The 16,081-nt window shown below is 32.5% G+C and overlaps 1 pseudogene; it reads right to left on the bottom strand.

Moving 5' to 3' along the window:
- Positions 1-12,017: 12,017 nt before the first annotated feature.
- Positions 12,018-16,028, bottom strand: LOC103837224 (annotated as a pseudogene).
- Between the last annotated feature and the right edge of the window lie 53 nt (positions 16,029-16,081).

The following is a 16,081-nucleotide window of genomic DNA, read 5'->3' as shown; positions in this document are numbered from 1 at the left end:
CAAGGGTTTAGGGTTTAGTGATTAGGATTTAGGGTTTAGTGTTATTAAAATTTAGTTTTTAGTGTATGATTTAGGGTTTAAGATTTTCCAACGTTTAGAGTTTATCCAAAGTTTAAGGTTTAATGTTTAGGGTTTAGGATTTAGGGTATAGGGTTTAATATTTTGCTGAAGATTTAACAATATTTATTTATTTATTTTTTGTAACTATTTTTATGTATTTTTATTATTTTATTTTAAAGATATAATCTAATTTGGATATTCAATTTTATTTCCTTTTTTAAAAGATATCAAATTTCAAATACTCAATCACTATTGGTTGGTGAACCTAGAGGTTCACCATAGGGGGTGAACCCAAGTATTTCTCTCAAAAGAAACTTTCATGCTGGCCTTGCCATGATTTTATGAATAGTTGAAAGAATTTTTTTACTTGACTCCAAATACTATTATAGAGGACATTTTTCTTCAATAAATCTCTATTTTCTACTTTAAAAATTACTATTTTTATTTATAGAAAATAGTATTCATTTATATTTAGATGAAGAAGTAGCATCTTCTATTTTTTTTTTGGTCTAAACATCTTCTATTTTAGAGACATACATTACACTAGAGAAGATTTATCTCTATTTTAAAATTTATCTATACTATATTTCAAAAATATTTGAAAGGAAAAACAGAAAATACACGGAGATGATCTAAAACCGCATATAAAATGTTTTGGGCTCTCTACTTTTTCCCTTGTGCATTGCTGATCTCTTCATCATTTTCATCTCTTTTAATTTCCTGCAATTTCTTATTGCTAATTTTTACTGCTTTATGTCAACAATGGGAAACATAAATGTTGTGTATTATTACAACATAACTTTAGTTTGAATTAATACATATTTTTCCCTTGGATCGGTGGAAAGCGAAAGATGATTTAAAAAGCACGTATATCTGTACTAAAAATGTCACACTACATATATTAGTATATATATATATATATATATATTTTTTTTTTTATGAAACCACCAGCTTAATACAATATAACCTCTTTAAATTAATATTCTATAAATTAATATATACTAAAAAAATTTAAACTAATATAATTTTATAGTCTTAAATTAAATTTTTGGTTTAATTAGTATATCGATAAATTAATAACTTTTATAAATTAATAAAAAATTATAGTTTGGTATAGTACTATTATTAATTTATAGATGTTTCACTATATTACGTATATTTGTACTCAAATTGTTGATTATTAATATTTAAGTATTTGAAAATAAGTTATAATCTGCACCTCACGTTGGATACTCGTCAACAAAGTGAAAGACATACTTTTAAATTTTTATTATTTTAGAGTCGCGTGTCTACCATATATTGAAACAGAACAATATACAGTTGTTCCAAGAATCCTAAAACTACAGAGATCTAGTCAAGCAATAAGAAGCATCTATATGTAACACCAACACGCACGTTTAAGTTTGGTTGATTTCAGTTCCACTTTCTGGAGAGCCCATAGCTGAATGCCGTAGTATTCAATATATATGTATGTCTTTTGGTTTATGGAATAAATATGTTATCTTCCATTATTCTGATTTTATTTTTGTTAATAACATGCATTCTATGGATTTAGATTCGATTTATAACTCAACGACAATATAATACAAATAAACCACGATGATATAAAATTTAGTCCTATCATTCTTATTCAGAGTTTGAAAATTAAACCCTCACACATTTATAAAATTATAATGATAAAACTAGAAATATCAGTACAATTAGTTAAGTTATTCCAGTTCATTGATAACATTGTTTAGAAAGTCAAAAAAAATGTTTTAGGAAATTAACTAAATTTAATATTTTGGCCGAAATCAATATAGGTTGTGACTAGGGTTATTCAATAAGGTAAAACCGAACCGTACCGAACCGAACCGAAATAGATAATATGGTTTGGTTTTGGTATATACCATATAAACCGAATGGATATAATTTTATAAAAACCGTAGGATTTGGATATGGTTTGGTATATAACCGATTAAACCGAATAAACCGAATAAAACCGATTAAAAGTAGAAACATGTAAATATATATCTATTTTATAACAATACATAAAAATCTATTTGTTACATAAGTTAAATTTGTATTAATAACTATTACCATAATTTTATAGTAATAAAAAACCTTAATTTGTAAAACACTTGAACTATAACTAAATAACAATACATCGCAATTCAGACATCTAATTTTCTAAGTCTTTTTTTGATCTTTTTGATTTATTTTAGTCTTCGCTAAATTAATATGAAGATTATAAATTTGATGGACAATAATTAATGGAAAATTTTCAATTGAAAAAACATGACTTTAATGAACACTAAATGTGGAAGAGTAAAAAAAACTTTTCATGTTTCTGTTTTGTTTCATATTTTTATTTTCAAAATTTCAAGCTTTGATTTTAGTTATAGATTTGATTATTTTATTTGATGGTAGAATCATTTTTACTTTTTTGTTCATTTATTTGAACATGTAATATATTTTTAATAAATGACTGTGTTGACAATATGACTCTAAAATTCATATAATATGATCTCAAACAAAATAATTATGTTTTTTGGTATAAAACCGAATAAACCGAAAACCGACGGTATATAAACCGAACCGAACGAAGTAAATATGGATTTAGAATGGTAGTTATATTTTACTAACCGAAATACCGAAAACCGTAAAAAACCGAACCGAAACCGAACCGATATCCGGATTGAACACCCCTAGTTGTGACTGTAAGTCACCTGTAGCGATATATTTTTGGTTACGTTGTTATCAAGCCAATCAGGTGAACCATATTTTAATTACTATCTCGCCGGTAACTATTCAAAAAGTGTAAAATAATTTATATTTGTTCCTCTTGATTTGAATGGAGTAAGACCATGCGCAATGGTGAGATTCATTGGAGTCCTTAGCACAAGGGCATTTCGGATTAATTTTGGATATTTTGAATTAAAAAAAAAAAAAGATGACAATTCACGGGCCGCCACGTAATCAATGGGACCTGTGAACAGTGTAATGATCAATCCTTACCAAAGGATTTTAAAGATTATTTTTGCACAAACTCTAAGAAAGTGGGCTCCATATCCTCTAAGGATTCTCTTAAGAGCTCCCATTGTGGATGCTCTAACAATGTTGCGTCCGTAACTATTTTCTATGTGTTTTTAAGAAAAAAACTATTTTCTATTACTTCATTTTATTCTTAATTTGTTCCTCATATTTCCTCTTGTTTTCTTACTCTGAATTACACAATAACTAACCAATCAAACCCATAATTCTCTGTAGTCAAACTGGAATAAGAGTCAGCTGAATCAATGACTGACCTTTTTTTTTGTTTTTATTGCAACAAGTTTCAGATTGAGACCCATAATCTTTTAGATCAGGAATAAAAGTCGATTATTTAATTCTCTCTCTTTAACTGTTAAGACTGGAACATGGTGCGTTTACACTTGGTACGGCTTTACCAATAGAGGTAGTAGCGACAGACAAATGACATATTCTCGACTATTGAATTTAACCATGTTTGCCATAAAATGAAAAAGAACCACAGTTGTAATTACAAGATTCTTAATAAAAGTAGATCTGATCAGACAATAAAAAGAATCTATACTTTGTTGATTTTGTGATACACACACACACACACATATATATATATATATATTTTACAAATATAATATTTTATTTATTAGTTTATAAGTACCACATATAAACAAATAAAGAATTGACAAGAGTTTTCACAATGCTAATGGAGATTAGAACAATGCGTCAAATCCTGTCTCAAAAATGTGATGCCTTGCTTAGTTCCAAGTATATCTCATTTGTTTATTTCAATTCGGTTCCTTTACGTTTCGTGACATCTGAACTTTCTGTAATATCCGAATTATTTAGCTTGTTAGACACATTCACAAATTCACTAATGAAAACAGCCAATATATATATATATATATATATTCAACAAAAATAACATATAAATTTCAACTTAGTTTTACTGGTACCTTTATTTTTAATAGCAACTTTTTGCTTTTGTCACTTCCTTAAAACAATTTTAAAAATCTAGTTATTTAACTAATTGACTCATTATTGTCTCTGCTTTTTTCTCGAGGGACGACGGGATGTAACCATCAGTATCATAACACACTAGAGTTATGACGGCTGATCGAACTTTGCACACTTGTTTTTTCTGATAAAAACTTGGGGTTTTTGCCAAAACTAACCCACAACTTGATTTTAATTCCAAACCTATACCCAAACTTGAATCAAATGCAAAACTAACCTAAAAACCTAGTGAAATTACAGCTCAGCCCCTTGTGACCAAACAAAAAAACAGAAGCCATTTTTACGAATATAGCCCCAGTAAATCGTCTGAGTCGTCTGAGATGTTGGAAGTCGTCTGGACGACTGAAGTATAAGTCGTCTGGACGACTGAAGTGTAAGTCGTCTGGTACCAGTTTATTTTAAAAATAATTTATAAATCTTGTAAAAAAATATTTTGATGCGTAAAAAATAAAAATCAAGTAATTATAAACAGTTTTAACTGATATAAATTAAGATATGATAAAATTGATTTGTTTTGAAGATATATGAGTGGAAGTAGTGAATCATGAAATACTTTGGTTTAGGAGTTTGGCAAACATATGTTGTAGTATTGTATGTATTGTTAGGGTTAGATTTTGGAAAACTAAAATGTTTTTTTCAAAAATTAGTTTTCACCTATATGTGTTTATTTCTGTGTATAGTAAACACTTTTCAAGTTTGATTTGGTTTTATGAAGTGTTTAATTAGATAATTAAGTTTAGGGGTTATGTTTAGGGTGTGGACGACTTATATTTCAGTCGTCTGTTAAATAATTTACCCGGACGACGTATATTTCAGTCGTCCAGACGACTTACTTGTAAGTCGTCTGGAAAGTCTTCTATTTTAGTTTCCCGCTAAAAATATTTAATTTCCCGCTAAAAATATTAAACTCCTCTGGACGACTTACATGTAAGTCGTCTGTTTTAATTTCTTCACCAGACGACTGAAATGTAAGTCGTCCAGGAAGTCGTCTGAGTCAAAAATATTTAATCTAATTGGATTTTTTGTCTCCCTATATAAAGAAAAATTTACACATTCTCTCTCCTCCTCTCAAATGGCTGCAACAAAAATGTAATGTTCATCATTCTAAAACTCTCCAACCTCTCTCTAATCTCTTTGACTTGAAAACACCAAACTTTATATGAATTTTTCAGTTTTGTCTCATGTATTTCTTACTAATCTATCTCTTTTGCAGGTTTTTAATCAAATGGTACTCATCTTCCACTAATTTAGAGGTAGATCTATTAATTTTAGATATGTATTTTTGTGTGTTCTATAAATGTAGATTTATCTAATCTTCCACTCATTTTCTCTATTTTTAAGTCATTTGAACGTTTTTGAATATGCAGGTTTTTCAGATCTGGATTTGATGTGCAGGTTTTTCAGATCTGGAAGACTTCTGGGACGACTTACCTGTTAGTCGTCTGGAAGTCGTCTGGAAGTCATCTGGAAGTCTTCTGACAAAGTCGTCTGGACTTCCAGGAAGTCGTCTGGACTTCCTGGAAGTCGTCTGGACTTCCAGGAAGTCGTCTGGACTTCCAGGAAGTCGTCTGGACTTCCTGGAAGTCGTCTGGACTTCCAGGAAGTCGTCTGGACTTCCAGGAAGTCGTCTGGACTTCCAGGAAGTCGTCTGGACTTCCAGGAAGTCGTCTGGATTTTTCTGAGCGTTTTGGTAAGTTCTTATGTCTGATTTTTCTTCATTTGGTAACTTCTTGTTGTATAAAGTTCTTACTTTTTTCCCAAACTAAAACTCTCCAAACCCACTCTAATCTCTCTGACTTGAAAACACCAAACTTTATATGAATTTTTCAATTTTGTCTCATGTCTTTGTTACTAATCTATTTTTTTTTTGCAGGTTTTTAATTATTTGGTACTCATCTTCCACTAATTTAAAGGTAGATCTATTATTTTTAGATATGTATTTTTGTGTGTTCTGTAAAGGTAGATTTATATAATCTTCCACTCATTTTTTTCTGTTTTTAAGTCATTTGAACGTTTTTGAATATGCAGGTTTTTCAGATCTGGATTTAATATGCAGGTTTTTCAGATCTGGAAAACTTCTGGGACGACTTACTTGTTAGTCGTCTGGAAGTCATCTGGAAGTCGTCTGGAAGTCGTCTGGACTTCCTAAAAGTCGTCTGGACTTCCTGTAAAGTCGTCTGGACTTCCTGTAAAGTCGTCTGGAAGTCGTCTGAACTTCCTAAAAGTCTTCTGGCAAAGTCGTCTGAACTTCCTGGAAGTCGTCTGGACTTCTTAGAAGTTGTCTGAACTTCTTAAAAGTTGTCTGGTCTTGTCTACTCAAGTGGAATCCAAGCTTGTCTTTGTAGATGAATGATCTATAATAGTTTTGTTTGTGATCTGTTTTATGAATTGCATGTATACTCTTTTAGTTGTGAATTTTTTGTAAAATCAGTAATAATGTTTTCCAAGATGTATTAAATGTGCTAACAATGTGTTTACACATTTACAAATCAATGAAATAATAGACTTCAGTAGCCTTTTTCTTATCTTTGGATCTCTCATATGCAATAATAAACTCCAATGGCCTTTTTCTCATCTTAATAAACAAGAATGTTGGTAAGAGATGGAAACAAACAATAGTAACTAGTCAAAGCATATCATATTTTTTATAAGTTTGCATTGAAAAACTTAGTCAAATTTAGTAAAACTAAGGGAGAGAACATATTTTGTAAATATGAGTTTTACATATCTTGAAGTTACTTATCACTCTTAAAAATACAAGTTATTCAAAAACTAACGTAGAAGACTTAAAAACTAGTGGAGAAGACGCGGACGACTTCAATCTAAGTTGTCTAGACGACTAAACTATATGTCGTCTGGTCAACGCAGAGGTTATTTTTGCAATTGACTTTGAAATCTGTTATTTTGGACGACTGAAAGTTAAGTCGTCTACTATTGTTTGGTTAAAAAAAAAACTCCAAAAAAGCTAGACGACTTACATTTCAGTCGTCAGAGGTTAGTTTTGCATTTGACTGGATTATTTCAGAAGTTTGACTTTTTGGACGACTTACGTTTCAGTCGTCTAGTGAAAATTAAAATAATAATATTTTTTTAAAAGTAGACGACTTAAAGTTAAGTCGTCATAGGTTAGTTTTGCAATTGAAAAAAAAAACTTCAAGATTTAATTATATACAGACGACTTATAATTCAGTCGTCCACGAGACGACTGAAATGTAAGTCGTCCAGGATTTACGAGGTTTGACCAGAATCTCGGAAAAAAATCCTGGACGACTTACAATTAAGTCGTGTGGTGGACGACTGAATTATAAATCGTCTGTGTATAATTAAATCTTGAAGTTTTTTTTTTCAATTGCAAAATTAACCTATGACTACTTAATTGTAAGTCGTTTACTTTAAAAAAAATATTATTATTTTAATTTCCGCCAGACGACTGAAATGTAAGTCGTCTGGGGAAGTCAAACTTCTGAAATTATCCAGTCAAATACAAAACTAACCTATGACGACTGAAATGTAAGTCGTCTAGGTTCTTTGGAATTTTTTTTGAAACCAAACAATAGTAGACGACTTAACTTTCAGTCGTCTCAGGTTACAGATTTCAAAGTCAATTGCAAAAATAACCTCTGCGTTGACCAGACGACTTCCAGGTAAGTCGTCTACAGCCAGACGACTGAAAGGTAAGTCGTCTACAGCCAGACGACTTCCCAAGTAAGTCGTCTGACGAACAGATCTGGAAAAAAACTCGATGTCATACCTTAAATTAGTGAGATAAGTTCCTTAGCATACATAAGGCTTCTCCAAGCACACAGAATCACAAACGGAAGTCACCCACCCATAATCGTTAGCTTCTATGACTCTATGAACCATGAAAATTTTAGAATCAAAATCTTGAGTTTTTTTAGCTCATTGTGGAGAGAAAGTGAGAGATATGTTGTGTTTAGGTCACAAGAATGGAAAAAGAAGAAGGGTAAATCGATTTTAGGAGCATTAAGAGCTTCAAATTGGTTGTTCATGGTGGTTGTGGTATTGATGACAATGACAATCTTGTAATTACTTGAAGATGATGAGGGTGAGAGAGTAAAAATGTCATTTTCGAAAAAAAAAATAAAAAAAAAATGGATGGCATTTTCGTAAATTATATGAACTTGTGGGGTGAATAGGGCAAAACCAATTTTCAAAAAAAAAGGAGGTTAGTTTTGTGTTTGACTTTAAGTTATAGGTCAATTTTGCAAAAATCCCTAAAAACTTTGCAGCACACTTTTTTGTTTTTGATAAAAACTTTGCAGCACACTAAAACTTTTGCATTCACAATTGCAAAGAGTTTTACGTACCAAATGTTAAAACCGAAACTCGGTACTAAAAATATACTTATACTATTGTCCACTAGACCAATGGTGTTTGTATATGAGTATATATATGCATCTTCTATTCTCAAACAATTTAATAATTTTTTAAGTAAAAGTAGTTGACTTGTTATTTGGTAAAAACGACTCGTGTTAATAGAAATAATTGGTTTTCTAAATTGTAACTGAAATAAATTCAGATTTCTATCGATTAAATTGTTCTAATGTAAGAGTTCGATTTACTAATCATCATTTAACAAGATAATTGTGATGTTTTTGGTGGTTGAATAAAAATGGTAATTTAAAATAAATTCAAAAATTCTCTTAAAATGTAAGAATATTTTATATTCTGAAAATAAATATACATTTAAGTATTTATATTCTAATTATTTGTTATTTTAAGCTATACATATGCCTCTCTTTTTTTTTGAAACTAAGGCTTATACATATGCCTTTCTGATCAAAACATAACTGCCTTATTTGAACATCTAAATATATGTTGCAACTTGCAACTAACTGTATAACTTATTAAGTTCAACCCCCATCCATTTCATCCGTGAATTATATTGTTACTTACGTTCCACATCAACGAATTAAAACCTAAAGTTAAGTTTTTTTTTTTAACTTTGATCACATTTAATTGTTTTAATCATGTTTTCCAAATATGTGGATGAGTTGTTATTTTTACAATTAAAGACATAAATTGATAAGCCAAACTTTCAACCTAAACCTTAAAGTAGATGAATTGGTTCATCTATATTATTAAAGTTGAAGTACACATTGAGATTGTTTGGCAATATGGATAGTAGTTAAAAAATAATACTGTTTGGATACATAGATAGTAGTAAGTTAGAAAAAAAAATAATGGGCTTATTCTACTAAAAAATTGGAAGTCCATTACATTATATCAAAAAAATAATGGGTCTATGTTACTTGATAATATATATATTCAAATCAAAATAATAATTTAAAATTGATTTATATCAAAAATTCATTCAAAAATAAACATATATTCAAAATTTGATTTTTACTAACATATTTTTCAATAACTATTATAAAAATGTTTTCAATATATATAAGAAAAATACAATACAAAGACCAATTTTAAACACCAACTTAAATTATGGTTTTAAATTTCACATTAAATTTTAAAATATAATTTATGTGATTATTTATATGATTGTACGTATAAAATATTATTAATTATAAGAAAACTTATTTGATGGTACGTATAAAATATGATTAATTATATGATAACACATATTTTGTAACCTATGATGACACATATATAATATATATATGACACATATTAGGGGTGGGCGTTTGGGTTCATTTTCGGGTCTTTTTGGGATTTCGTGTTTATTTCAGATCTTTGAGGATTTGGTTCGGATTTGGATAATCAATTTAAATAGGTTTGGTTTAAATATTTAGTAGAGAATTAATAATTATTTAAATATTTTTGGAGTTTTGAGTATATTTTAACTATTTAAGATATTTACGTTTGATTATTTGTATATATTTTCAAGCATTTAAGCAAACTTAAAAGTATCGTATATATTCTGGATGTTTTTATATATATAAAATCTAAAAATAATTAATATATATAAGTATATAAATCTATTTTGGATACCCAAAATACTTCGGTTCGGATCGGATTAGATTTCAGTTTTTCAAATACCAAAATTTTGAATAATTTGGATATTTAATCAATTCCGGTCCGGATTTAGTGCTACTTATTCGGATTGGGATCGGTTCAATTCTTCATATTCGAGTTTTTTGTCTAATCCTAAATAGTGACATAAAAATCAAATAACATCATAATTTTTTTAAAAAAATACACCCGCACGGGCGTGCGGGTCAAAATCTAGTATGTATTATTTCTTATAGCTTGAATGGTTCTGAGATTACCAATGAGAGATTTAACACAATAACACACCTTTCTCGCGCTCAGACATGATCATCTGATGCGTAGAGTTTTTTTTATGGCACCATATCCACGAGGTGCTCCCAACGATCGAAAAACACGTTCTCATGGTATACCATGATAATCATAAGCTTTCAACCCAAAACTTTAAGATAATAGGTGAATTGGCTTATGTGTATTATATATTACTTGAATGACTCTGAGATTACCAGTGTGGGATGATTTAACACACTAACATAAAGTATATGCACCTTTTAGCCTGCTCAAGCTGGTTTTGCGGCCACGAAAATATATCCATTTTTCATTCTTCAAATGTTTTCATATTCTTTTCAATTTTTATGTTTTCCTCATTTTAGAACGTGTAACCATCATTTCATAAACCGTTTTTTCACAAAACATGCATGTAAGAAAAATATTAGAAAAAAACTGTTGTTCCGACACTAAGATCGAATAAACCAGTTAGATATTTTTTACTTTTTAAGTCGACGACCTGTAAAAGCCGCCTTGGTCACTAATAAGTTAAGTTGAAATGAAATTGGCTAATATTTTAATATATTCATTTATATTCTCATATAAGAAGAAGAATTTTTGTTTATATGCGTAAAATAGACTGACGTTTATTTACAAAATGAAGTGGCGAAGAAATCATAAACTAATGGGGATGAATTATTGCGCATCTTTTAAACAATAGCATAAAATTCACGCAAATTATAAAATTGTTATACTATTTTATTCGATAGCATGCTAATTTACATGATATTACATAGTAATTTGTTAATAACAACATATACACAAAATCGTATTCTTCTTAATTTTTGTTTACCATCACGTCATATTTGGAAACATAATTCCAAATGATCCACACTGATTCTTCATAACTTCTGACAAAATTCAAAAATGGTAATAACATCTTAATAGTGATTACTTCCATCTTTTTTTATTCTAAAAATAATTCAAAACTGAAATGAATGGCTATAGACAGTTTATTATATTTCAAATTAAATAATTGACAAAATTTTTTTTTTTTTATAAAAATAGTTGAGAAGATGTTTAGTACGTTGCTTTTCTTTTGTTCAAGATACTAAACAAAGAAGACAACACCAAGTTGGGTTGCCATTATAATTCAAAGCAAATTGATAAAAAATATTTATTTTTAAATCTGATTTATTATATGGTATTTTGTTATCAGAAGCACAATGAATCCAAATACTGAGAGGGTCCATGCCTCAGTATAAACTCAATAAAAGATAATAGGACAACTGCAAAAGCACACTCCGACGACGAGGCGAGTCACACTTGGATACCATCGGTTAGGAAGCTTCTCAAGAGAAGCATACTCGAGGTCTAATCTAATCTTCAAAAAGAGTTTGAAAGCCTCTAGTTTTCTTTCGCCCGAATGTTCTTGCATTAGGCGGTATCGTCGAAGTCTTAAACGCGGATAACGGGTGATACATGGATAGATGGTGTCGGAGTTGAAAGATCAAAGGATGATAAGAATGCAGAAACAGGAGGGTATTGATGATGAAAAGGACTTGTCTTCATCGGGACTGTTTATTGGCCACAAGGGAAGTGGAGGGAACAGGAACAGAACTAATAATGATACTGTTAGAAAGGCCAGCTTGAGATCAAGAAGATCTTGAGGGTAGCAAGAGACAAATTGTAACACATTTGAGGATAGCAAGAGACAAATTGTAACACATATTAACACTTCTGCAATGTCTTTTTTTTTAGTCCATGAAAACAGAGCTATTCAACCACTTGTTTATACAAAACACAAGTGTTAGGCGTAGAAACAATCATCAAACCCACAAAGAAACTCGAGACCTATTAAATAAAACAGTGGATAATTACTATGGAGAATAGAAAACGTTCTCTATACAATTGTACCTTTTGGTGAAATCTTTGTAGTGCCTGGGACCGAATGTTTCAAATAGACTTTCAACTTCAACTTCTGATGGACGTTTATTCATCCTTATCGTAAAAGACAATAGGATGATTTCACATGGTTATGCCAAGCCGCAACGTTTTGTCCATCTACCGTGACCCAGTCCACAACGGTTGCAGCAGGCTGTTCGTACCATTCGTCCAGCTGCATTTCATACACAATTAAAATGCTGTTTATTAACCCCATTCATCAATGAAAAAGTGTGTTTAATTAAATCTATAATAACCATGTCCAAAGCATAATTAATAACAATGATAGTGAGCTTATAAAGTCAAAGGACTTACCAAACCCCATACGTATTTGCAGTGCTCCAATGAAGTTTGAGCATTCAAGACTGCAGTCTTGAGCTCAGGCAACCATTTCTCTGTTATTGTATTATCTTGCTCTGTGGCAAGATCTAGGCAATGCTTAGTTGTCCTGCACATTGTATTCTCGCATAAAGAATGTATCACGCAGAAAAATAAAATGGCACAACTGAGAAACAAGACTTACGTTTCATATTCTTGCTGGGCATTGTAAGCATGACTTAGTAGAGAGCGACAACTTTCAACTAAATCCTGACGTATGTCCACCAAATTGATTGCTTTTGATAGATCTTCCAACACACATGCCTCGGAGCCACGGAGCCTCAAGCAGAACTCAAGAGACTCTAGAACCGATGCCAAACTTGCATCTGAACCCTCTGAACCTGAAAATAGCAAGAAATAATGGTTACACCAAGCCTTACGTTAAAGCCACAAGATGTATTTGGGGAAGGAAAAGAAAAGAGACTAACCCGCAGGATACTGAAGGGCGGCTGAAATGCGGCATATAGAAGGAATTGCCGATGGATCTCTAGCACCAGCTCTTGCCGTCAACAAAGCAGCATTCTTCTCTGCTGAAGCAAAAGCTTCAGGTCCTGTTGACCCATTAGCTCCCATAGACTCCAGAAGGGCCTGATGAAGAAAAAGAGTCGAATAGTTATGAACAATTTTCAATTTGTAAGTTTTCAATATCTTCCAAATAATATCTCTCCAATTCTGTGTAAAATATATAATATAGATTGTTATCAGACCGATGAGGAGAGAAAATAAGGACCTGCGGAGTTGCTGGAAGCATATAGAGGGCGTTATCAGGACTCTGGAAGAAAGCAGACACTTCTTTCTCAATGAAATCTTTGGAGTTTTTCGAAATGTCTGCAACAACCTCACACGCTGGAATTATAGTGGCCATTGCGTATTCCCTTGCAGCTAGTGGCTGCTGATTCCAGAATGCAGTAGCATCCTGAGCGAAACATCACACAGAGTTATGCCGATTGCAATTAATATGTTTTTTGTTCAATAACAAAATCAATTGGTTGGAAGAATATTTACCATGTTGGCCTTGAGAAGAGTAGTATATATGGTTTCAAGTTCGGATCTGCGAGCATCAAATTCTTCAATTTTTTTCCACTTCTGTTTTAATGAATGTTCAGCTTCTTTCCTTTCAGCGCATAATTTATTCAGCCGTTGTATTTCAGATAAAAGTGTATTTAAGCTAGCCCTCAAACCAGCAGCTTCTCGTTCCTTGCCCCATACGTCTAACTGCCAGGGAAAAATTAAATAGCATGGTCAAGCAAGTATACCAAACTTAAACTAGACATTCTTGATAACTGAATTAGCTTTATAATGCAGACTGGAGAGTGAAATATTAACCCTGGTGGTGCTAAACATAAGAGCATTAATTGTATAAACTACTAAAGAAAAGAGGTAAGTTGAAGAGGAAAGTGTTTTAGATCACAGGCAAAGATGTATATATATATATTAACTAAGATAAACATAAATCATGAAAAGTTGGAAACCAAGAAAAATCTGGCATTTACCTCTAATTGCCTAAGATTTCTAACATTCTGTGACGTGCCTCCACCAAGTGAATGTGAAGAAACTGTGTCAGCACTTCCTTGCAAACGGTTTTTAAGTTTCTGACAAAAGACCCGAGCTTCTGCGGCTTTGTTTAGCGCATCTTCAGTTCCCAAAAATTGCTGAACATGTGCTTTCTGGATATAGGCATGCGTACAGGATAAGATATATGGATTATAACCGTGTGATCATTATCGTGCAACTAGTTTAAATGCAGCAGCAGATGGCCTACAAAATCTGTAAGTGCAAGCTAAGCCATTGCTAGACAGTAAGCTTGAAACTATGTACTTTCTATACACTATCTCCTGAAATAACCAGAAAGAAACCAAAAATCAGATGAGGAGAGCAACCTGTCGTTCGAGGAGCTGGTTGTTTGATCCTTTGGAATGAGTATCTGTGGCTATCTTCCCATTACCATTAAACTGATAACTTAATGGCGAGCTCACATCAGAAGAAGAAATCTCCATTACCCGGTTGTTTTCATACTTATACCTGTAGAATAGGTTGACATCAAATGGCTTCCATTAGCTAATCAATACACTGGAACATGAATTTCAGAGAGTGCAGATATCTCATTCAGTAAAAACAAGAGAGTCAATTATAGATATCATTGATCAAACAAGTTCTGGAACAACCTAAATCAACCAGACAAGACACATTCCTCTGCAGTTTTACGAATTCGAGTTAATGAAAACCGGCCGAAGCAGAATTGCACATTTGAAGAGAGTCATTTTAAGGAAAAAGCAGAGAAGCACCTCAATGTTTCAGCATCAGCTCTGACATCTACCCTCTCTATCTCCTTCGCTATTAAGTTCTTAAGGCGTAGTGTGTGTGCAGCAATAGCCTGAAGGAGAAGAGGAGGACTACTCAGGCAGCTCAATACAACACCTCTCATCTCATCAGATATCTCTCCATCATACTCAAAACTCAGCTTAGCAGTTTCAAGCTCAGGATGCGAATGAACTCCCCTTCCCTCATAAGCAGGGAAAGAGTTACATATTCTCTCAACCATGCGCGACGCAAGTGATTCACAAGCTTCCCTAACACTCCTATCATCATCCGCGGACTTACTTGCTCTCACAGAGGAACAAAAAGCTTCCCTCTCGCTCGCTTGGTCAACATAAAGTTGTAGCCTTTTGTGATACTCAGCGAATATCCTTGCTGCCTCCTCACATTGCTGATCATAAGCTTCAAGCATTACTTGCTTATGCCTGTAACTACCTCTCTCGTCAAGCATCCTCTTCCGTTCAGCTTCCTCTCTAGACACCTCGAGCATCCTCGCTTTAAGATCCTTCCTTTGCCTCCTCACAAGATTCCTCAACCTCTCCACCTCCCTTTCACTCTCTTTGACCTTACTCTCCTCCTTCACTAAACTAACAGCATCAACACTACCATGAACGGTGATGTTACGCCTGATGCTCTCAACAGTCTTCTCAGACTTGACTCGATTGATCAGAAACGCCCAAAGGGGGATCATGTTCCCTCTGCAGATCTTTCTCACGGAATCGACGGAAGGCGCGTGGGATTTGCTTCGGTATCCCATCTCCTTCTGAAGCCACTCTAGTATCGCTTCCGGCGACGGAGCCGAGCTCGATCCGCTCTGCATTTCTATATGGAGTTCGATAGAGATTACTCACCGCGAAGGTTTTGATTGTGATTGGAATGAGAATCGCTGATGATGATGATGATGATGATGATGATGATCACTCTGCGTTTCTGGGGATTTGAAATTACGATCCGGTTCCCGGTTCGAACCGGTTAGTAAGTGGGTGATTGTTTGATAATTTGATTTATCATATGAGACGGAAAAAACATGTGGGGTCAAATTTGAATTTCGAAACGAATGCAGGGGTTTACTGAGACAATCTATTTTCTCAACTCAAAGCAAACCGAACCGCTGCTAACCATCACCCCC

This window comes from Brassica rapa, chromosome A09 (genome assembly GCF_000309985.2).
Source record: "Brassica rapa cultivar Chiifu-401-42 chromosome A09, CAAS_Brap_v3.01, whole genome shotgun sequence".
NCBI lineage: Eukaryota > Viridiplantae > Streptophyta > Magnoliopsida > Brassicales > Brassicaceae > Brassica > Brassica rapa.
This window is presented reverse-complemented; position numbering and strand designations above follow the sequence as displayed.